General features: G+C 42.9%; 1 protein-coding gene across 1 annotated transcript in view; it reads right to left on the bottom strand.

Annotated features, from left to right (window-relative positions):
- The window catches only part of Mgat5 (alpha-1,6-mannosylglycoprotein 6-beta-N-acetylglucosaminyltransferase), a 338,013-nt gene that overhangs the window by 253,278 nt on the left and 61,876 nt on the right, over positions 1-22,859 (bottom strand). Inside the window, exon 2 of the mRNA XM_076866214.2 lies at positions 10,467-10,672. The gene's annotated coding sequence lies outside the window, so the exon portion shown is untranslated. The remainder of the gene's footprint in view (positions 1-10,466; positions 10,673-22,859) is intronic.

Below are 22,859 nucleotides of genomic sequence, written 5' to 3'. Positions count from 1 at the left end.
GACTAGGCTTTCTCTGTATTCTAGCAATTCCCCCAGCATGCTGCAGGGACAGTCACAATTTCTGAGACTGGCCAAGTGTAGCTGTCATGATCTGACCTTCTGCTTCACCCGCCTCACCCCACGCTTCCCCCTGCGCCTGGCCAGTCCTTTCCACTGCTGTCCCCTCATTCCCAGGTCACAACCCACGTGTGTGCAGGAGGCCAGGCTATACCCCATCGTCTTATGGACATAAGAGCCCTCATTTCCTTCACAGCCTAACAACTGTCTGAATCTATCTTGCTCGTTTTGTTTAACAGAACAGAAACTCCATGAAGACAGAGAACTCATCCGTTTTATTCAGTGCCTCCCTTGGTGATTACAACAGGGACTAGAGCACAGTACCGCTCAATTGTTTCTTGAATAAATAAATAGAGAAAAGCTAATGCTAAAAAGAGTTTATGTTTAAAGACACTAACCCTGCCCTAAATCGGGTTTATCTGATCTCACTTGGTGGGTGGAGGTCACTTGGAGGCTGAATAGAGAAAAGAAAAAGAGACCAGTAGGGCCACTGACTGGCAATAACTGTCATTATCCAGGAGGAACAGCTGTGTCCCTGTGAACAGTGTCACTGCAGAGACAAGAGAAATTTTTTATTAGAACACACAAAGGAAGGGAAATATCAAGAGAGCTCTAGACAGCCCTGTTAGAAACCTTTGGGTTCAAGGCCACTTTCCCTGGACAGAAAAGCTGGTTAAGTCTTAAGCATGGATATGACATTGTCCTTGTCAAGGTCAGCCAGTCACATATTTCTAGAATACTTTCCCAAAGTTGTGACTTTCTCAGCCTTTATGGGGGAAGAGAGGGAAACATCTAAGACAGTCATTAAGTGCCCAAAGAGTTCTTTGCAGATAATAAAGTTTTCTAAGTCCTTAATCAAAAAAGTTGGCCTGAGAAAGAAAAACGAGTCCTCAAAATGTACTTCTAATTAACGGTTGCAAGACTCCCGTGGTTCGTGGCTGGCATTTTTGTTGGACCACGGAAGCTCCTCTTGGGCAGCTGCATTTCATTTCGACCATCTGCACCACCTCCACACACACAGCATCCAGTTGGTAACCAATGGATACCTGCATCCCTCACACACCAGCAGAACTGAAGAGCAACAGTGGATACTAGCCAGTAGGCAGAGGCATTTCCAAGCAGAGGATTTTTAGGGAACCTCACCCAAATCCAAGTCTCAAATAATAAAAGAAGAAAAGGCAAAGGATTTGGGGTGAACCCTAAAAAGAAGATTACCAACAGAGAAACAAAACCACAAACTGAGTATTAGAACAATAAGTTCGGGAAAGTTGCCTAATGTTGACATTATAGGTGGCGAAGAGGGCAAAACTCATTGCTTCTCTAAACAAGGATTTAATGCTCCATCCCCACAACCAATGGCAGAACAAGGTAAAACTATTGTTTTTAAAGGAGGGGGGGGGGGCAAGTAAGCAAAATGTAGTTTCAGCCATTCCTAAAACACCAGTCCCCACCAGAGAACTTACCAACAGTCTATAGGTGGCATAAAAAGGAGAGCAGCTTTCAGTTACCGAGCAGTCACAAAGCTTTTACTACTCTGACCTGACTCCCTCCAAGGTCCCAGCTCTTATCTCCTTGGCCATGCATGCTTCTGAGTCATATCAGTTCACAGAAAACACACTGGCCTCTTACAAGGGGTGCAAGTGGCAAAGGTGAAAATGTGCAATCAAGAAAGAAAGGGAAGATAGTACTCTAAAAAAAATTTAGGCAAATTATACAGAATGGATCTCCCCAAGAAATAGCAGCTTTAGCATAAGAACTCCACAATGGAGTCATGTTTACTTTCAAATCTATCACCCATTTTGGAAGATATGAAAGTATTTAATTTCTCTGAAATGGTTACACATGCAACATTTCCTGGCGTGCTAATTTTTACCTTCTGTTAACCAAAATGTTTTAAGACAACTTAATATGCCACAAGAAAACATTTCAAAGGAGCTGTGGAGCTACACACAAATGCCATTCACTCAGAAAATAAATTTATGTCTCTAATACTTGCTGAGTGTCAGAAAAAAGCCCAATACCTAACATTTACAAGTTAAGCTGTCATACAAACCCCCAAATTGAAGAGAAACCATGACTCGGTGGCCAAGTTTTAAGTAGTTAGAGGAAGCTGGCAAAGCAGTGGTTCCCAAATCTGGTTCATCTTTTAACCCCAACAGTATCCCATTCCTGGCACCCCTCTGAATACCTGTCTTAGCTGGTCTGCTATGGTAGATCGCAGGAACCCTGAAACTTAACCTGCCTCTTCTCCAAGGAATTTTGACCAGTAGGCAGGCCTAGAAGCTGCCATAAGAAGAAACATGGAAAGTGTGGATTGACTGTGCTTCACTAACACCAAGGGAACTCCAAGCTGAAGCTGCTTTGTACTGAAATGCCCCAAAGATCTTATTAACTCAGCCACCCTGGATGGGGTCCAGATGGTCCAAGACAGCCAAGCCTCAGATCCAGCAGGGCTCCAGAGCAAAAGGTATCATGCAGCCAACTTCCTGGGCATGGCTGTCAGTTGCTTGGTAGTTCTGAAAAATGCTGGATCAGAATGCTGGCAATCTGCAGAGCCGGGCAGAACTTGAGAGCAAGTGTACACATCCCACAGTGCAATGTAAATTGTCTGTGATGGCCAAGTTCACTGAAGGCAGCTAGGGCCAGCAAATCAGGAGAAGTGGACAGAACTTATATAAAATTTATTTCATTGTTCAAGATGAAGAACCCTAAGAATATGAGCTGTGGCTGCCCTTTTGGCTACTCAGGGGTCCGAGAACCTTTTTCATCCAGTTACCAATAGCCTCTATTTCAGTTGATGAGGCCCAAATGGGTTTGTGTTGGACTGCTACTGTTCCCCAAAGCCATTCTCTCCTTCTCCCATGGAATCAGGAATTCATCAGAGAAACAGGCTACACAGAATATAAGCATGTCTTGTAGTCAGGTGACAATGGGCTGAAACTATGTCCAATCACACAAGAGAAATATGTGCAACTTTTGGGTCCTCATCTCTGCCCTTTCGCCCTTTTTTTCTCCCTCATCTTAGGCCACACTAAAGAGGAAGATGCCAAGAAGAATGTCAGAGCAATAGTTGGAAGGATCTCGAACCCCTAAACATTTTAGCAGAATGGAAGTGCCATTCTAGCTGACATTAACAGAAAAAGGAAACTAATCTCCACTTATGTCCTTATTGTTTGGGGTTTCTCTTAGATCAGCACAGCCAGCAATCCTAACACAGGCTCTGAACTAACGGGTAAAAAGTGAGCTCTTCCCGCCTTCTTTTCCTCAGCCAATCACAGGGCAGAATTATCACCTTCCACTCTGAAGGACAGAAAATTACACCAGGAGACTCAACAATCTCTGCTTAAGCTGGGCAAAATGGCGCAGGCCTGTAATCTCAGCAGTTTGGGCAGCTGAGGCAGGAGAATCATAAGTTCAAGGTCAGTCTCAACAACTTAGCAAGGCCCTAAGCAACTTGGGGAGACCCCCATCTTCTAAATAAAATATATATAAGGGCTGGTGGTATGGTTCAGTGGTTAAGCACCCCTGGGTTCAATCCCACGTAGTAGGGGAAAAAAATTTCTTTTTCTCCTTAATTCCAACCTTCCTATTTTAATTGTTAAACACAAAAAGATGAGCTTTACTCTTATGGCCAAGCAATGACTCAATCCACCTTTCAAGTACATTTTCTACCAGTCTTCTCAAATAGATTATTTGCAATTTCTGGAACAAGACTAGCAACACCAAACTAATACATCGATGCTGTTCCTTCTGCACGGAAGGCCTGAGACAGAAGAATCTCTCAACATTATGGTCAAATTCAAATGTAAAAATGTTCCAACTCCTAAGGGCTTGGAACACTCTGGAGAACAAAGGTGGGAAGGGGGGACTGAAGCATATTGTGGTATATCTGCCTGTTAACCCAACAGTTCTTAAGAGGTTTTTTGCTGTTATTGTTGCTATTTGTGGTGCTGGAGCTCAAACCCAAGACCTCATGCATGCTAGGCAAGAGCTTTATGATTGAGGTGCACCCACAGTCCACTTCTGCAAAGGTCTTCTGTGTGTGTGTGTTGGGGGGGCGGGGTGATACTGAGGATCAAGCCAAGCGACAGTCTACCATTGAGCCATACGCCCAGCCCTTTGTATTTTTTGAAACAGGGTCTTGCTAAATTGCTGAAGCCTTAAGCTTGCAATCCTCCTGGTCTTCTGAGTTGCTGCAATTATAGGCATGTGGCCTGGCTGGTCTGTAACATTCTTAATGGCAAGAACTGATTACTAATTTTTGTATCACAGACCCCAACCCCCACCTAACCATATGAATCTCAGTCCCTGGCACAGTAAGATTTCAATAAACATTTGGTGAACTAGTAACTAATGAATGAAATTGAATTGTGTTATTTTTTTAGGGGGGTACTGGGGATTGAAACCAGGGATTCTTTATCACTGGGCTACATTCCAAGCCCTAGTTGGAATTGCTGAAGCTCGCACTAAATTTCTAAGGCTGGCTTCTAACTTGTGATCCTCCTGCCTCAGCCTCTTGGTGCCTGGGAAAATAGATGTGCTCCACTATGTCAGGCTATTAACTTTATCTTAAGGGTCATTTTTGAAGTAGTTGAATATTCAAAGGCAGAGCCTATTAACTTCAAGAAGTCTTATAAACCACTTAAACACACACGCTCCTCTTAAACTATTACAACTTAGTCTATTACCATAGGAGAAACAGCCTTTGAGGTATAAAGGTGGTGCTACAGATCTATGACACGAGCTTCATCTATCATTTGTTACAAGCTGTACCTAATGGAAAAACAATTTTGCATCTGACAGAAAAATAATTAACTAGTTCACTAAGAAATCCGAGTTGTCATATTTTAAATGATCACTTTGCTTTGAAAGCATATCCTACATTGAATAGAATGTTAAACAGACATATTAAACAATATCATAAAAAGCTCCCTTGGATACCATATAGATTTATTTTTACCCTTAAGCTCTAAAGACGAAAAACAAACACTGCACACATACACACACACTGTGTTAGTGTCGCGGAATACCAGAAGCAACAGCTTATAATCTTTTCAATGATAACGGGAAAAAAAAATGTTTTTTGTATATGAAGAATAGGTCCTGGATCACATATCTGGACCTATTCCATGCTCAACTGAAATTCCTACCTCTGGTTATTTGCTTATACACAGTCACAGGGCCTAAATAAATGTCTATCAAAATAGTGAAATAAGCAACAATATAGCCAAAAGGAAAATTCAACTCCCCCTGAATCCATGAACATGAGGCTACAGGGGGCCACATCGAATGATAAATTGGGAAAAGTTATCTTTAAGTCAGTGAGGATTATGTAAACTTTTTTACCCTAGAATTCCCCCAATACAGTAGCATACCTGTAGAATTCTTAGGCTCACAGCATTTTAAAAGTGAAGGGAGTTTTAAGGCCATTTGTTCCAGATGCTCAGATATATTAACTGACCAGCTGGAGAACTAGTCAGTTTACAGGCACTGCAAAGCTCAGACTCACTGGTCTTCCTGGCTTTTGCAGCCCAGTACCCAAAATAAAGTCTACTTCCTACCATAACCATCACAGTTAAATAATAATTGTCAGAAATGAGATCATCCAGCCGTTCAAAACTTTCTCCCAAAATTTACGGACACAAACACCCATGAACATGCAAACATAGCAGGCACCAAACAGAAATCATGCCTACGAAGGCTCTAGGCAAACCTTACTATGGGATTCACTTGTACTTAATGCAGAAAGAAGGGAGCACAAGAATGCCTACCAGAGTGAGGCTAAAGGAAACTCATTCTATAAGAAGCTTGGTGAAGGTAACAGAAGTACATCAATTACAAACCACATGCTACCTCCCCTTAGGGAGGTAAGAACAGGGTATTATTGGGTCATTTCTTAGATCTTTCTTCCCTTTGTAATTTCTAGCATGACTTCTAGCAAATCATACTCCAATTTCAGAGGATAAAAAAGTAAGAACTGGCTGGGTGTGGTGGTGCGTGCCTATAATCACAGCTACTCAGTAGGTTGAGGCAGGAGGATCCCAGGGCCCAAGTCAACTTGATCAACTTGGGCAATCCCATCTTTAAAAACCAAAAGAAAACAGGGCCTGGAAAGTAGCTCAATGGTAGACCATGTGGATAGCAGCACATCAGAAGCCCTGGGTTTAATCCCAGTACGACTGAGGAAAAAAGAGTAAGAACCATTATACAGACTAAAATCGAAAGATGAAAGGACTTTAGAAAAGATAAATTCTTTTCCCAAACAGAAAATTCATACTTAAAACTTCTTTCAAATTCAAGTGGAAAAACGTAGAAGGATTTTAAATTTGTGGATGACTAATAAGGAGTCAAGTCTAGCACAGTAGCTGCTAATTCTGATTCAAGTCACCCTCTTGGGTAGGTGAGAGATGAACGATGCTTCAGGAACCCTGAAGAAATCCAAAGTGTTTAAAACAACATTCCAAAGGGTGTTTCTGTCCTAGAGGCTAATAACCTCAATTATGCATGATCCCGCTGTGTTCTGGGGCACAACTGAGATGGGAGGCCATGAAAATAAAATGTGACCCTCACACCCACTGTTAATATTGCTGGACATCAAGAGCTTGAGCAACCCACTCAGCCCACAGACAAGAGACTGTATATTGGTTAAGCATCTCTAATCTCCACATCTAAAACATCCCAAAATCTGAAATGCTTTGAATACTGAAGTGATGCAAGAGGAAAATTCCATACCTTACCTCACATGAGAGGTTACAACCTAAGTGCAGACACACCAAAAATATTGCATGAAACTACCTTCAGGCTATGTGTATAAAGGGTACATGAAACACAGATGAATTTCATGGGGTCCCAGCCCCAAGATATCTCATTATGCATATGCCAATTTTCCCAAATCTGCAACATTCCTGTTCCAAGCATTTAGAAGAAAAAACAATCCACCTATACTGGTAAACAACACCCAACTTATTTCCAGGAGTGAGGTTCTTGTGGTGGCATGGGCCATGTGAACCACAAAAATACCAGACAGCATGAAATAGAAACATAAATACACATGGAAGATACTCCACCTAAGCCTTCACCAGTGTACACAGTGAGGGCAGATCTAAAGAACTGGTCTCTGATCTTACTCTTTCTCCAGGAAAGCCCAGTGAGGGATGTGAGACTTCAGAATCTACCCCAAGGGTTGGGGCAGGACTGAACTCTCCCCTCTGTACCCTGAGGTATTTACGTGTCCTGAGAGAGAGAGAGAGAGAGAATACATAGCGACGGGACCAAAACTCTTAGATTCTAAATAGCCCCCCTCATTTATTTCATAGAATGTTCTTTAGTCCACTTTTTCATTGCTGTGACTAAAAGACCTGCCCAGAATAATTGAAGAAGAGGAAAAGTTTATTTGGGAGCTCAAGGTTCTAGAGGTCTCAATCCATAGACAGCAGAGTCCATTCCTCAGGGCTCAAGGTGCAAGAGTGTGGCAGAGGGAAGCAGCTCACAGGATGATTAGGAAGCAGAGAGAGAGACTCCACTCACCAGATACAAATAGATACCCCAAAGTCATGCCCCTACCTCCTCTAGCCACACTCTAACTGCCTTCAGTTACCACTCAAGACATCCCATCAGGGGATTAATTCACTGATTAGGTTAAGGCTCTCACAACCCAATCATTTCTCCAATTGCATTGTCTCATTCATGAGCTTTTGGGGGACATCTCACATCCAAATCATAATATCATTAATGTAAAAAAAAAAAAAAATCAGATTGAGTCAAACCTTTATTACTACTGCTGAGTACAAGGACAGACATCTTATTTTCAAGCCACTGCTGGATTAGTGGATGGACTTAGATGTAACATTCTCTACTACCTGCCTCCTTGTCTCTGCCTAAGATTGCAGCCAGAACAATCAAGAATGCACATGGAACACCATAAAATAAGTGGTACACTATTTTCTTCTAGCCTTCCTCAAACTACTACCTATCAGCATCCTGCTACATCTAACACAGAGGCAGAGATGGGTTTTCAAGCTATCCTGTGAACAACTCTGAGACAAAATTTACTCTTCTCAGAAGTTAGCATAATGCAGTTATTTAGGGACACATATTCATAACACCAACAATAAAACAAATCCAACTTATAGACAATTATTCCAAAAAGTGTCACTTCTTTCTCCCTCCTCAAATCAAAAGAGGGAAAGAAAAAGAAACAAATGCAAATTGCCATCGGCAGAGTTTCACGTTGAAGGTGCACAGAAAGATTCAAGAGCAATTCAAGGTGTTTGTAGCCAAGGCCTGTTCATCAGCCCAGCAGGAGGTGCAACACCATCTGGTGCCCATGTCCAGCGGAAGATGTATTGCTCAGGATCAATTCTGAACAGCAAGCAAGTTTATTTTTACCCTTAGAAAATTTTATGCAGAAAACTACAAGGACATAAATGTCTGCGTTAGGCATGCCAGGGACATTTCACGAGACGGGAAAGTGGGATCCAAAAATGGGATCCAGCAGAAGCTGGCTTTCATCACGACTGATTAAACACTCTCTGTACACCCTGCAGGAGCCCCAGTCAGGAAGTCTTCCAGAAAGTCTTCCAGAAACCACAAGGACTAAGGCACGTAAGAGAGAAGCCTGTCCTGGAGTTCCCTGAAGCCAGAGTTGGAAGGGCTCCCTGTCATCAGGCTGGGACTCTGTAGAGGGCTCCTGAGGCATGTCCACCACAGCCCAGGTATAAGGCCAGTCCTGGTGGGAGATGAGAGTCCATTCCTGGGTGCTGGAAACCTCTGTAAGACTGTAAGACAGGCACCTCTGCTGGGTTCTCCCTGGAGGACTGCTGTCTTGGAACCTCAGATACCCAGACAGCATCGTCTTTTTGCAAGTGAAGTTGGTGCCTTTTTTTTTTTTTTTTCCTCTGACAGAAACATAATACTTGTTCAATGCCAGAATTTGATAAATACTGGAAAAACACAAAGAGATTTTAGAAAGCAGTTATCATTCCACCTCCTGCAGTTATCAACTGGCAAGAGTTTAGTATGAACAATCTCTCTTCACAGATCTGAAATATGTATCTCCATATACACAAACTATCTCCATATACAGGAAAATATGATGTGTGTGTTACACACAGACATGTCCTTTTGCAGTATATTATTTACATACATATATCACAAAAATATTACACCTGATTTCTTGCAGCGGCTTTTATATATATGTTTTTTTTTTTTTGGGGGGGGGTACCAGGGATTGACCTCAGGGGTACTCAACCACTGAGCCACATCCCCAGCCCTCTTTTGTATTTTATTTAGAGACAGGGTCTCAGTGAGTTGCTTAGTGCCTCGCTATTGCTGAGGCTGGCTTTGAACTCACGATCCTCCTGCCTTGGCCTCCCAACAGCAGAGACTACAGGTGTGCACCACCACACCCAGCTCATAATACATTTTGAATACTTTTTCGTGATAATATATTATGACCACAGTTGAAAATCTAAGTGTGTGCATTGCACACACACATATCATGTTTTACTTAAATAACCCCACACTGCTAGTCATTTAGTTTCAATTTTTTTATCTTATAAAAATGACACAATAAGCTGTATTCCACTTTTATCTTTTGTAATTTAACACATTTCCTTAGAATACCTGATAAACAAGAATATTTTTAGGCTTCTGGAGTAATAACATTCCTACATTGCTTTCAGAAAAGTTGAACCACTTTAGATTCCCCAATAGCAAGATAAAAGAATACTTAGATACTTCACACTGTCACAGTGTCTGCAATCTACATTTTATTGTTAACTTAAAAAATTATTTCAAATCCAATATTAATAATTAGTACTGTTGAAAAATATATTAATTGTGTACCTACTGTGAACCAGGCATTATTGAGAGTGGCTTATGAGTTTAAAGTAGGACTGTCTTCCTAACCCCATCATATGAATAGAGAAACTGAGATGTGATGAGGTGAGGTAATTTCTCCAGCTGGTAATGGAACTGCTGGGGTGTAGAACAGATAGTCTGATCCAGAGTCCAGGCTCTTAATAAATGCATCATACAACCACACAGCAAACCATCTACCTCAATGAAAGATGTCAGGTATCAGATTAATGATGAGCAGAGGGATAGGTGGAAATACATCTGGCCAATCATACCCAAACCTTTATTTATATGCTCAGCATCACCATTTGTGGGGTAGTCCCTTAAGCAATGAATAGCCTATACCAACAGTGCACTCCTAACTTCCCGTCGGCTCACTCATCAGAAAGTGACCTGAGTTTATTATTACTCTGGCAAGAAACTATTTGCCAGGTCAGACTAATCGCATAAAAAAGTGAATTTTTTTTTCACTTTCTTGTGTTAAAAAAAAAATGATAGAATCCAGAAATTTCCCCAAAGAACTCCAAGTAAGGACCTGAACAGATACTTACACACCAAAGCTCACAGTAGCACTATCCGCCATATCCAAAAGGTGGGAGAAATCCAAGCGCACATCTAAGGATGAGTGGGTGAATAGGATGCAGTAGGAGCCGGGCACGCTGGAGCACACCTGTGGTCCCAGCTACTTGGCAGGCTGAGGCGGGAGGATGGAGTGAGCCCAGGAGTGCGAGGGAAGCCTTGGTGACACAGTGAGGCCCTGTCTCAAAAAAAAACAAACAGAAACCAAGATGCCGTGTTTACATACATAGGAATGTTATTCAAACTTAAAATGAAGAGAATTTCTGGCACATTCTGTAACCCAGATGAAGCTTGAAGTGACTAGGCCAAGTGAAAGAAGCCAATCGAAAAGGACTCCACTTTGGGGCTAGGGATATAGCTCAGCAGCTCTCGATTCACATGCACAAGGCCCGGGGTTCAATCCCCAGCACCACAAAAAAAAATAAAAAGAAAGAAAAGAAGAAAGAAAAAGATTCCACTTACATGAGGGGCCTCGCGTCATCAACTTCACAGAAACCCAAAGTAGAATGACAGTGGCAAGGCTGAGGGGAGGGAGGATAAGGAACTGTGTGATGGGTAAGGAGTTTAAGAGTAGGGAGAGGAAAAAGACCTGGAAGTGAACATGGTGACCGATGGTTGCACAGCAATGTGAGTGGACTTAACACCACCATGTATTCGAAAATGGTAAAGTTTATGTTATACATCTTACTACAACTTCACACACACACACAAAACTTCCTGCAAGCTTTGTATTAAGTTCAAGTACTTCAGCCTCTAAGGCCCTAACCAGATGTTCCTACACCCTTCTGGGTAATGCTAGACCATAAAAGTTGGGGATGGAGTGTTGTCAGGGAACGGGGACAACAAGATCTTAAAATGAAAATGTCTCTAAAAATACTCGGTTTGTAATTGCAGGAGCCAAACTGAACTGTGAAGTCCACCTAAGTGGGCAGCCTGGAGTAACACAGAAAGAAGAAGACTCTAAGAGATGGACTACAGAAGCCACACTTGCTACAGAAGAATAGATGGAATCAAGAACTACTGAGTTTGCAGGGAGAAAAGATCTGACCCCAAGCTTGCAAGAGCACCTGATCTCAGGCCTTCAGTGGGCAAGAATGCAGGATGGAGGAAGCAGAGAGGTCATCTGTCTATCCCCTAAGGCAGCATTCCATGTCATTCCTGATCTGGAATGCACTTACTGGGAAGGGCACCTCTGGGAGCCAGAAAGATAGCTATGGCCAGCTGGCAACTTCTTGTAATCATACGGAAGTTTCAAAAACACATTTCAAAAGACTCGTGCTCAGAAATGTTGTCTTTTGGCTTATTTAATAGAAGGTCACTACAAAATCCCCCAAGACAGTTTAATTACCACGCAACTAAATAAAGTTGTTCTAAAGAAAGGAGAGCTAGGACCACTAAGGCTAATGACATGTTGCTACTGCCTGACACTGGGAAACAGCAACAGGACTAAGACCAGAAAAGAGCTGAGCCCCCTTCCCAGGCCACCATCTTGAATCTTGCTGTCTCACAAGTAACACACATACTGTAGAGTAAGGAATTTAACTGGCCTTTGTCGCTGGTTCCTGTGAGGAAGACTATATCATTGGAATTTCCTGAGTAACAGGAGTGTCTTATCCTGAGCCCCATGGATCAAACCTGAGTTTCTACTAAAAGATGAGCTGACTCAGGGGGTGATGGTCACCAGAAAGACCAACCATGTAATCAGAGGGTAAGGGCTCTGAGTCACCCCGACTGGGAGACGAGGGGGGTCATCACCGGCCATATCACTATGCGCAATCACTCCTATATAGTAACACCCAAGAAAGGCTTTGGACACCAAATCAGGGTTGCTTCTGGTCAGAGAACACATGGATATGACAGGAAGGTGACATACCCTAATCCCACAGGGACAGGGCTATTGAAACCCTCCCAGACCTCATCCTGTGTGTCCCTTCAATTGGCTAATCTTGACTTACACTATCTATCTATCTCTTACCAGGGATTGAATCCAGAAACACTCAGCCACTGAGCCACACTCCCAGCTATATATATATATATATATATATATATATATATATATATATATATATATATATATATATTAGTGTTTTATTCCTTCTTTTTTTTTTCTTTTCAACACAATGCCTTTATTTTTATGTGGTGCTGAGGATCGAACTCGGGTCCCGCCCATGCTAAGCAAGCGCTCTACCACTGAGCCACAATCCCAGCCCCTGAAGTTGCTGAGGCTGGCTTTGAACTCATGATCCTCCTGCCTTAGCCTCCCGAACAACTGAGAGATCACAGGCATACACCACCGCACCCGGCTTGACTTAACGTCCTTTGAAGATAAGTATAAGTAGAGTATTTTCTAAAGTCACTCTAGTGAATTATCCAACCCGAGGGATCACAGGAAGCCCCAGACTTTAAGCCAGTCAGTCAGAAATGTGAACAGCCTGGGACCCAACTTGTAGCTGGCATTGAAAGGGGAGCCATTTGTTTGGGGACCATATCCTTTAACTCATAAGGTATAGACTAGCACAGCTGTACTGCATTATGCCTGTGTGTATCAGAACATGTCTCTCCCATTTTCAGTCAATTCAAATGCTCCGCCCTCAGGTCGTTCATCTGCTACAATGATGGCAACTGTTAACCACTAGACATCTTCTCCCACTTAATAACAGCTACAATGTTTGAGGTCTTGTTATCCCAGACAAAGTTCTAAGACCTTCTGCACGTATTTCCTCAATCCTCATGGAAACTTCATAAGATGGATACTACTATCATTCCTTTTTTTATAGAGGAGAGCACTGAGGCACAGAGAAGTTATGAGACTTTCCCAAAGCCACGTGGTAGAGGCAAAAGAAGCTCCTGTCTCCGAAGTGGTCCTAGGACAGGCTGTGGCTGCTGGCTGCCCACCATCCCCATGTGCTCCCTCCTTCTAGCCTCACAGTGGCCACATGCCAATGTCCTTGGGGAAGAAGGTAAGCCTTCTGATGACAGAATTATCCTGCTTTGATTGCAGCTCAGGAAAACAAATTTCGAGAACACAGCACTGAAGATGGTTAACTATTTCTCTGAAAGTCTTTTCCAACAAAAACACAAATTAACAGCTGCATGGTGCTGAATGTAAATGAAAGTGACAAATTTCACTGCAGTAAGTGAACAGGTGAAAGTTGTTCCTTATCATCACCATCATTCCCCTCACTGCAGGCTGAACCTCTCCTCCATTGACATAAATCTCCTCTCCCCTATTTTTTTTTTCATTATTTAAACTCTAAATTGTTAAACATTCTCTCACTTTTATTAAAGTGATGTCCTGGTTTGATGTCTTCAGTGTACTGAGAGTGCACCAATTAAAACCTCAGGCAGTCATGGTGGTTTACATTCTCTAATAAAATTATATAATGAGGACACCGCTTGGTCATTCATCCATTTCATTCACTCATGAATGTTTTGAGTACCCATGACATTCAGAGCAACATCTTAGGCAGCTTGGGTACAGAAATACATCTGAAAAGGTCTTCAGGGAAGAGAATCAAAGGAGGAAAGGGCAAACGTGTGTGTGTGTGTGTGTGTGTGTGTGTGTGTGTGTGTGTGTGTCAGAGAGAGAGATATGAAGGGAGAGAGAGGGAGGGAGAGGAAGAATGAATGCAGGCATGTATGTGTGTAATTTCAGGAAGTCAATGATATTAAAACAGAGCAAGTAAAAATCTGAGAGAAACACAGGACAACATGTATGGCTGGAGTAAAATAAACCACGGGAAAGTCAGTAGCACATGAAGTCAGAGAGGGGTCAGCTCATTCTGAATGGAGGTAGCCAGGCCTGCAACACCAACTTCCTTGCCTGGCCTGGGTCCATGCCATCTTGGCCTTACAGTGGACAACTGTTCCACCTTCCTAACCAATCTCTCAGCTTCCATGCTTGTTCCTTTACAACCAACTCTTCATACAAGGTGAACAAAATTTAGAAAGCATAACTCTAACCCCCTACTCAAAATCCTCTGAACATGTCCACCACAGTTTGCAAAGCTGGGATTTTATGCTCCCTGCCCAGCCACGCTCTCCTGGTGCCAAGACAGTTCACTCTCCAAGCTCATCTCCCTGCCCCCTTCCCTCGCCCACATGGCCTGGGAGCCGAGTCAAGTCTGCTCCTGCCTCAGGGTCCCCACACATGCCACCTCCTCCTCCTCCTGGAGTTCTATCCATTCTGGATACTCCCCTGGCTCTCTGCTCAAACATCACCCCCCTCCCCAGACCACCAATCTAAAATGGTCCCCAAGGCAGTATCTCCATCCCTCGCCCCCACTGCTCTTCAGAGGTGTGTGCACCTGGCATGTGATTTACCTGTTTATCAACTTTCTCTGTCTTTACTCACATCTATCCCCAGTGCCCAGAATAAGGCTGGGTACCGAGTTGGAATTCAATGAATATATGTCAAATCCAAGAATGAGTGACTTCATTTGTGTTATCACGACGGGATTATGCCGAGTAGACCCGGGAGCTGCAATCTCGGGCACCCAGCTACCCGTACCACCTGCCCAGGGACAACACTTCTGGGTGCAGTTCCTGTTGTAAGCTCAGAAGGCGATATCCAACATCTGGCACAGCCAACTTACCCTCCTATTCTGAGCCTATCAGGACAAGAACATCCTACAAAATCATAACCACCCCAAAATTCACACCAAAAAAGCCAACACGCACTTCTTAGTGGATGAGTTCATCTATAAACTGTGAAGTGGAGTCACCATCTCAACTCCTGTTAGAAAGTGGGTGGACAGAATTTTGCAATAAGCAGGAATGTCTTTAGTGCCCTTTTCTCACAGGGACTCAAGCTCCATCTATAACAATTAACTGAGCTCCTTTCATGTAGCGACTTCAGGCTTGGACCTAGGAACATGCTGACACCAACAGGCAGTCCCTGAGCTAGGGACCTTCTTGCAGTCTAGCGGGAGGGACAACTGGACTTGTCATCTTTCAGTCTACTACTCATAAGCCTCAGGGCTTTGTCTTTTCAATACTGCTAAGGAATCAGTGTCTAAAAACTTTGGGAGTGTCATCTCAGCCCACCCCCCTCCCCCCCCCCCCGAGATGGAATTCAGGCCTGGGTCAGAGGCAGAATCTCATGATTGACTGCAAAAGCAGAGAACTTGGCTGGGCTGGTCGTGTAGCTCAGTGGCAGAGTGTGTGCTTGGCGGGCACAAAGCCTTGGGTTCAACCCTGGCACACGAGAGAGAGAAAAGGATCTCACTTTCTCCTGCATTTTCCTCCCTGAGACACCTGCAGGCAGTCATGATGACCAAAGTCAACTTTTCTCCTATTTTGTGGGCAAGAGTAGTAGCACGAAGAACATGCTCTGGGCAACTAACTGGGAAATACAATGTCCTTCTGATGTGGCACTGTCACAGAATGACAAAGACCGGCAGGTTCATTAAATACAAAGACGTCCCAGCCTGGCGAGACCTTCCTCAGGACGTTGCTGTCTTATGGCTGTTTAGCCTTCATACATCTCCTTTGGGCCTGTTAGTTCGAGCAAATATTCCCTGTCACGGGGTGCCATGGTTTGGATCATTAACATGCCTTAAAGGTTCATGTTGTAAATGCAAGGTTCCTGGTATGGCACTATGGACAGGTGGTAGAAGTTTTAAGAGAGGCTCATAGAGGGAGGTTTGGGGGTCATTGGAGATGTGCCTATGAAGGGGAGAAGAGGACCTCCAGGCCCCCACCTCCTCCTCCTCCCTTTCAAGCACCATCCATGGTGAGTGGCTTTGCTCTCCCAGGTGCTCCCCTGCCATGATTTACAAAGGCCCCAAAGCAATGAGGCCAACCAGCCATGGACTGTCACCTCCAAAACCGTGAGGCCCAATAGCTTTTTCTCCTCCTCAGGTTCTGATCTCAGGTAATAAATGTTACAGTAACAGAAATCTAGCACGCTAGGCTAGCAGAGCATGTTCCACTCAGAGTAACACATCCAAAAGGCCAACACATTCCCGGCTAAAATCATAACCAGGCTTTGACTGGACCATCCACATTGATCAGTTCTACTTTCCCATTTGGGGAGACAGGCAGAATCAAGAAAGACTTGGGGATCAGTCTTCTTTTTTCTTTCCCCAGTCTGAGAGTATGGGCCATGCTGTGCAGGCCACGGACACCACACAATAGGCCACCATTCATAATTCAGCCCTCCTCAACCCCGTGAAGACAGCAGAACGCCCGACAACACAGGCCCTCAGCAGAGCGCCAGGGATCCCTGCAACGTGGACCCCTCCTTCTGAACCAGGAATGACAAGGTGAAATGGCACTGTGCTGTGGAGAGCAGCCTCTCATCAAAAAAAAAAAAAAAAAAAACAGAAGAAGATATTCAATGGCAGCTCTCCACTTCCCTGAAGGCTAAGGTTCTTCCCTTGGTTATTCACGTTGCCGCCCGCTGGCACTCATAGGCCGAGAAGTGATTGTCAAAGATCTGAGCAGCTCAGGAAAAGAAAGACGCAAAACTGGGAAAGCTCTATTATACCACTTACAATTTCTTTTTCTGGGAAAAGAAAAAAACACGGCTGTGATGTGATTGCTATGATGTGATTCTAGGGGCTGAGTACCTAAATCAGTTACACACTCATATCAAAAGTACTGCATAAATGGAACAAGATCTGTGACACACAGGACCTTTGTTGTTAGTAAGAAATCCTCCTTTAGGATGGTATTTAATATTGCCTTTACATAACACTTCTTTGAAAGTTTTTCTTCTTTACTGATGTTTTCCTACCGCAGCAATCAGCCAGTAATCAACATCAATGTCAAGCACTTTCCCTGAGACATGAACAACGCTATCACCTTCACATACACAGAATCATTCCCAGTTGCAAAACAAGGGGCTGGGAATGGGAACTGGCAAAGGCAGAATTCTGGCCCCATGTATCCTGGAGTCCCCCCACTACTGACCACAGGGCTGTAGGAGGAGGTTCTGTGCATAGACTTAAGACTTAATGCAAACAACTGCTGAGTCTCTCTTGCCTCTGAAGTGCTCTCCTCACAGGCAAGGCTTACCTGCTGTCCATGCAGGTATTTTCAAATAACTTTGGCACTGAGCATGAGAACAATGAACAGATACAATCTCTATCTTGGAACTGTGGTGGTGAGACAGACATATCAATAAATTGTCATAAGATTAGATAAAAATGAAGATCACCCATAGGTTCAATACCTATCTCTTGAGAGCTACTAAGTGCCAGGTACCATTCTGGATGCTGGGCACACAGTGGTGTACTAATACAACAGTGCATGACATTGGCACAATATGTTAAGGACCCAGCAGAAACCTCTCTCATCGGATCAAGGAAAATCAAAGAATGCTTTTCTGAAAAGGAAGGCTACAGAGACATTGAAAGGACCCTAGAAGGCTGAAAGATGGCAGGGAAGTCATCCCCAAGAGAGAGAAGGGCAGGTGACAGATCAGAGAACCACCAACCAGACACTTTCCAGGGCACCTTTTTCTGCATCCCTGGGACATAAGGGGAGGCAGGGGTGCCCAAGGCAAGGCTGTGGAGGCACAAGGTAGTCAGGGCCAGGAATGCCGCTATAGGACTTAGCACTCTCCTGTAGGTGACTTTGAAGAACCGTGACACCCAGCAAGGACATGATCCAATGTCTATCTCAGAACTAGATTTTCTTTAACCACCTCTGCCTCTCCTTCCTCAGAGGCTTGAAAATGAAAACACACACACACACACACACACACACACACAAGGTTAGTAGATTTGGCAACTTGATATAAACTCATGTCAAAGAATAGGGCCTGTAACATTCTTCAGTTTTAATTGCAAAAGACAGCTAGAAACCATGGAAGGGGATAAGGAAAAAAAAATAGAGAGAAAGAGAGGGAAAAAAAAAAAAAAAAACCTTTCACAGACAAGAAAAATCAAGTTAAAAGGCAGCTTCCCAGAGACAACACCCCTGACTTAGCAATTTTGCTAGAACTATTCTTTTTCATCTCTGCTGGGACCAAACGAAGCCGCTTGGCAAATGTCTCCCACGTCACGTGTGGCCTGCTGCCCACATAACACCCCTACGGGAGCCACGACAAGCTCCAAACTTGGCTGCCTTGGCTCCCCGGGAACGTGCCAGCCTCTGACAGATCCAGGGAGAAGTGAGAATCATCTTCTCACCATGCACGACGGCCGAAGAGAAAGCTTATTTCTTTTAAATAATAATCCTAAGTTAATTTAACCGTTCAACATTTCTGAGAGCCTTCAAACTGAATACTGAATTTCCCCCATCAAGTGAAGGGCAATTGGGGAGCTCTGTGACCCAAACTTCAACTCTTCAATACCCTCTCCATTCCATTTCTACAGACAAGACACACTTTCAACTCAAAAAACGGTACTCTGAAAACACACCGATATAATAAGACTGCTGCAATGCTATGGTTTCCAAGCTAAACCCAATCAGGAGCTTCTCCATGCTGTATTCTGCTTACCGACTACACTTTAACCCTGTAAGTCTCTCTAGCTTTCTTTCTTGATTGCTTCCATACATAAACTTATATTTAATTTCTATATAATTGTCTGCCTTCCAAATAAAATTCCACAGCTCAACAAGTGCTGTTTGATAATTAGGTTTTTTTTTTTTCATTATAGAAGCAGCACATTCAATTTTACTGCCTGGCAGATCAACATGCCTATCAGCGAAGCAAGGAATTTTTGTTAATCTGAAAGTAGCCATTGATGTTTACTTGTCAGTGTTTGAAATATTTGAAATGCCTCCAGTGAGGATCAAAATAAAGACATGGGTTACAAGTTAGGCTTATCTTTCTGTACTACATAATTCTACTTGCGTAATGTACAAAAACATGTCAACGGACCTGGGCTGTCAAAAAGTCAGGGCGGTAGGAGGCAGCTTAGAATGAGAATAATGGTGAGAGATCCTAAAGGGGTACATGTAGGGAGCTTCCAGGAACTGCATGTATTTTGCTCTGGTACTTGACACTGTTTTGAAAATTCATCATACTGTATGCTAATGATATGTGCAGTGTTCTTTATGTGTAAATCAATACAAAGTCTTCCAACATGGAAGGTGAAGTATAGTTTATACTCACAAAGACCATAATGATCAGAAATTCAAATTTATCTTTCAAAGAACACTGGATCAAGAGAAATAACTAATTGCTTTACTAGACCTACTTTCATTTATTTTTCTTTAAAGAAAAACAAACAAAACAAAGCAAAAACTTCACCATCCTAACAGTGGCATACTTACCACCAGATTTTTACATCTCTTCCTCCATACAAAATTTTTTCCAACAAAAACCATGCAATAATCAATAATGATTATTCTTAAATCATTCTTCAGCTTTAAAACTACATTAAAAAGTGTCAATTTTAAGGTCATTTTGCAAAATTAAGTATATTATTTCTCCTATGAAATACATAACTTGCATGCACTTAATGTTAAATTCAGAATTCTCATTTTTCACTGTTTTAAATTTTAATCACATATTAAAAACTCCCAATGGTCACACAGAATAACAGAAGTGAAGAAACTCAAGTTCTATATCCTCATCTTCAGCAGAGGTACCATGGTTTATTTTGCACATCTCTATTTAAATGCAGAAACACATGGTTCCATAATGGATGGAGACATGAAGTGAGCCTATAGGAAGCTCCAGCAGTTCTGAACTGTTGGGAATGATTTGCAAAGCAGTGTGTGGAGCTGTTTTCACGTGTCAGGGCTGGCTGTATAGCGTGAAGTTCTCCATGTTAACTTCCATGTAGAATAGAAGCCATTATTGAAAGGTTAATTAAAAAAAAAAAAAAAGTGTGCTAATCTAATCTCTGTGTATACAGAGAAATGCACTTTATCTAACAAAGGGATTATGTCCTGATAAATCCATTTTAAGTTGAAAAGGTACTGAATATACTGTATACACTGTATAGCCTTTGCTGCTGCTTCTGGTAGTGATGCTGATTGGGAATGGTGGCCTTCTGCCACTGCCCACCACCAGCAGAAAGTATCCTTCTGCATCTCACTCACTAGCCCAGGAAAAATTCAAAATGTGAAGCCTGGTTTCTGCTGAATGCATGTAGCTTTTGCACCATCTTATTAAATGGGGGAACTCTGGCATTACAGATGAGCATGTATATACAGAGGCACATTAATAATAGCAGCAATTATTTAGAACTTAGACCAACAAAAGATCTTTTTTTCATTTTCAGGGAAGTATTTGATCACTGGCTTTGTTCAGAATTACCCACACATCTCAACAGTAAAAAGGCAAACTAGTTGGAGTCAGTTTGATTGTTTTTAGTCTCTGCAGACAATGAGCCCCTCCCCGCAATGCTGCACCTGGAGAAGACCATTTCCACAGCCCCACCCTGAGGAGGCAGCTGCAGTACAGGAGAGGCGAAAGAACCTTGCAAACAAAAACCTTCTGAAGGCACAAAATAAACTGTCAGGTTCAGGCACAAAAGCTAGTTAGGCTGGATCTTTCTTTTTTGTGGGGCTGTCCTGAACACTGTAGATATTTAGCAGTCTTCCTGGCCTCTACCTACTCTAGGCCAGAAACACACTCCAAAAACCTCCACCAAGATGGGACAAACATCTCACAAGGAGCAATAGCACTGGCTCCCAGTGAAGAATCAGGCACCCTGCTGGCTTCTGGGAAGGGTAGGATTTTTTTTTTTTTTTTTTTAATGGTGCCTTCTGAATTCTTTACAGGTATTTTTTATTCAACAAATACATTTACATACACAAAGGAAATTCAAGAAAGAAACAAGAAAGAAAGGAATGTTTAGGTGAGAGAGTGTACCTCTGAGAAAGAGCCAGCATTCCTCTCAAATGATCTTTCCTTTCTCTTCAGATTTCCCCAATGAACAAGAAAAACATAAAAATTTACATCTTTCTAAAGACATTAGCCCATGCAAGATTTTCTATAAAGATGAAAATGAATGTCTTCAATATTCCTGGTCCTTCTAAAGCCAGAATTAGACAGGCAGACCAAGGGTCAGAGCCAGAGAACAGAGGGACTGAAATGTTATTGTCACCAATAACTAATAACGGGTGTTATTCCTTCCTTGGAATCACTTCCCTTACATACACCTCCCACTCTGTCATATGGTTTGCCCAGGCCAGAAGAGAATGGAAGCAAGAGACCTGAACAGGAGGGCAGGGACCCCATGCCTGCAGAGCCTAAAGGACAGCCAGTCTTGGAATGGTCAAAAGAGCAAGGACTGGGAGACAGCAGCCCTGAGCTTGAGTCTTTGTTCAGCTGCCCTGTAATCCTGACCAAATTACAGCCTCTTGAGGCAAGGTGACATGTGCTCCACAGTGCTGCTGAGTAGGTTCATCTATACAAAAACACGTGGAGGTTTTCCTATAAATACTACTTTTACTGATGGACTACACACATCACAGTCCTCACCCAGGCGTAAATGTTGGCTTCACCAGTGGTTTTAGTAACAGCCCTAGTGTTGGTTCCAGCAGCACTTACAATAGGTTCTAACAAGGAGAAAAGAGCAAGAAACAGACCCAAGAGGCAGCAGAACAAGGCGGTGAAGAACAAAGGGCCTGGGACCCACTCAGCCTGGTTTCAGATGCCAGTTGGTAACACCTTGGGCAATTTTTCTGCCTTCTTAACTCTTCATTTTGCCCCGGTCTCTTTATCCATAAGCTAAGGGTAATAATTAGGCCAGTCCATTGGTGGCACACACAGTAATTCTGTTCTATAAACTCACGGCAGACACTGACCTCGCAAATCCTGAACATTGCACATAGACAATATTCAAGGCTAGGTTTCTGCAAGCCTCAGGCCACGGCATTCTCATAGCCTTGTTTTATGTGTGTTTGTGTTCAAATGCACCTTAAATCATTGTCTCATTAACATGGAACTCCTGCCTGTAGCCCACTCCCGAATGAAAGCTGTCTAGCACACCTAACCCCCATAAGGTATGTGGAAGCCCTCTTGTGCTTCAGCTCTATGCTTGAGGGCCACATTAAGCAGCAGAATCACCCAAAACAGAAAATAGACAAAGATGGAGAAAAGGTGGCACCAACCAGATGGAAGAAAGAACACTTGTTTACAAGCTGAAGCAAAAGGCACAGGAGCCCCTTTGATCAACCTCAGCTGGGGTTGTGGGTGCCAGGCAACTCAAATTTTAACCCACTCCATGCATGTCCACAAATAATCAGAAAAATGCTGTTTGGTGTTTTTTTTTTGTTTTTTTGTTTTTGTTTTTGTTTTTGTTTTTGTTTTGCGGGGGTGGGGTTATAGGTAAGTTCTAGCAAGTATGTAATTTTGCAAATACACTAATCTACAAATAATGAAGATGGACAATACCTACAGACTCAGTGTGGTTTAATGATTCAATGACTTAATACAGACAGAATGTTAATTATTT

The sequence above is a fragment of the Callospermophilus lateralis genome, chromosome 9 (genome assembly GCF_048772815.1).
Source record: "Callospermophilus lateralis isolate mCalLat2 chromosome 9, mCalLat2.hap1, whole genome shotgun sequence".
NCBI classification, from domain to species: domain Eukaryota; kingdom Metazoa; phylum Chordata; class Mammalia; order Rodentia; family Sciuridae; genus Callospermophilus; species Callospermophilus lateralis.
Note: the sequence above shows the minus strand (reverse complement) of the source record. Positions and strands in the feature narration are given on the sequence as shown.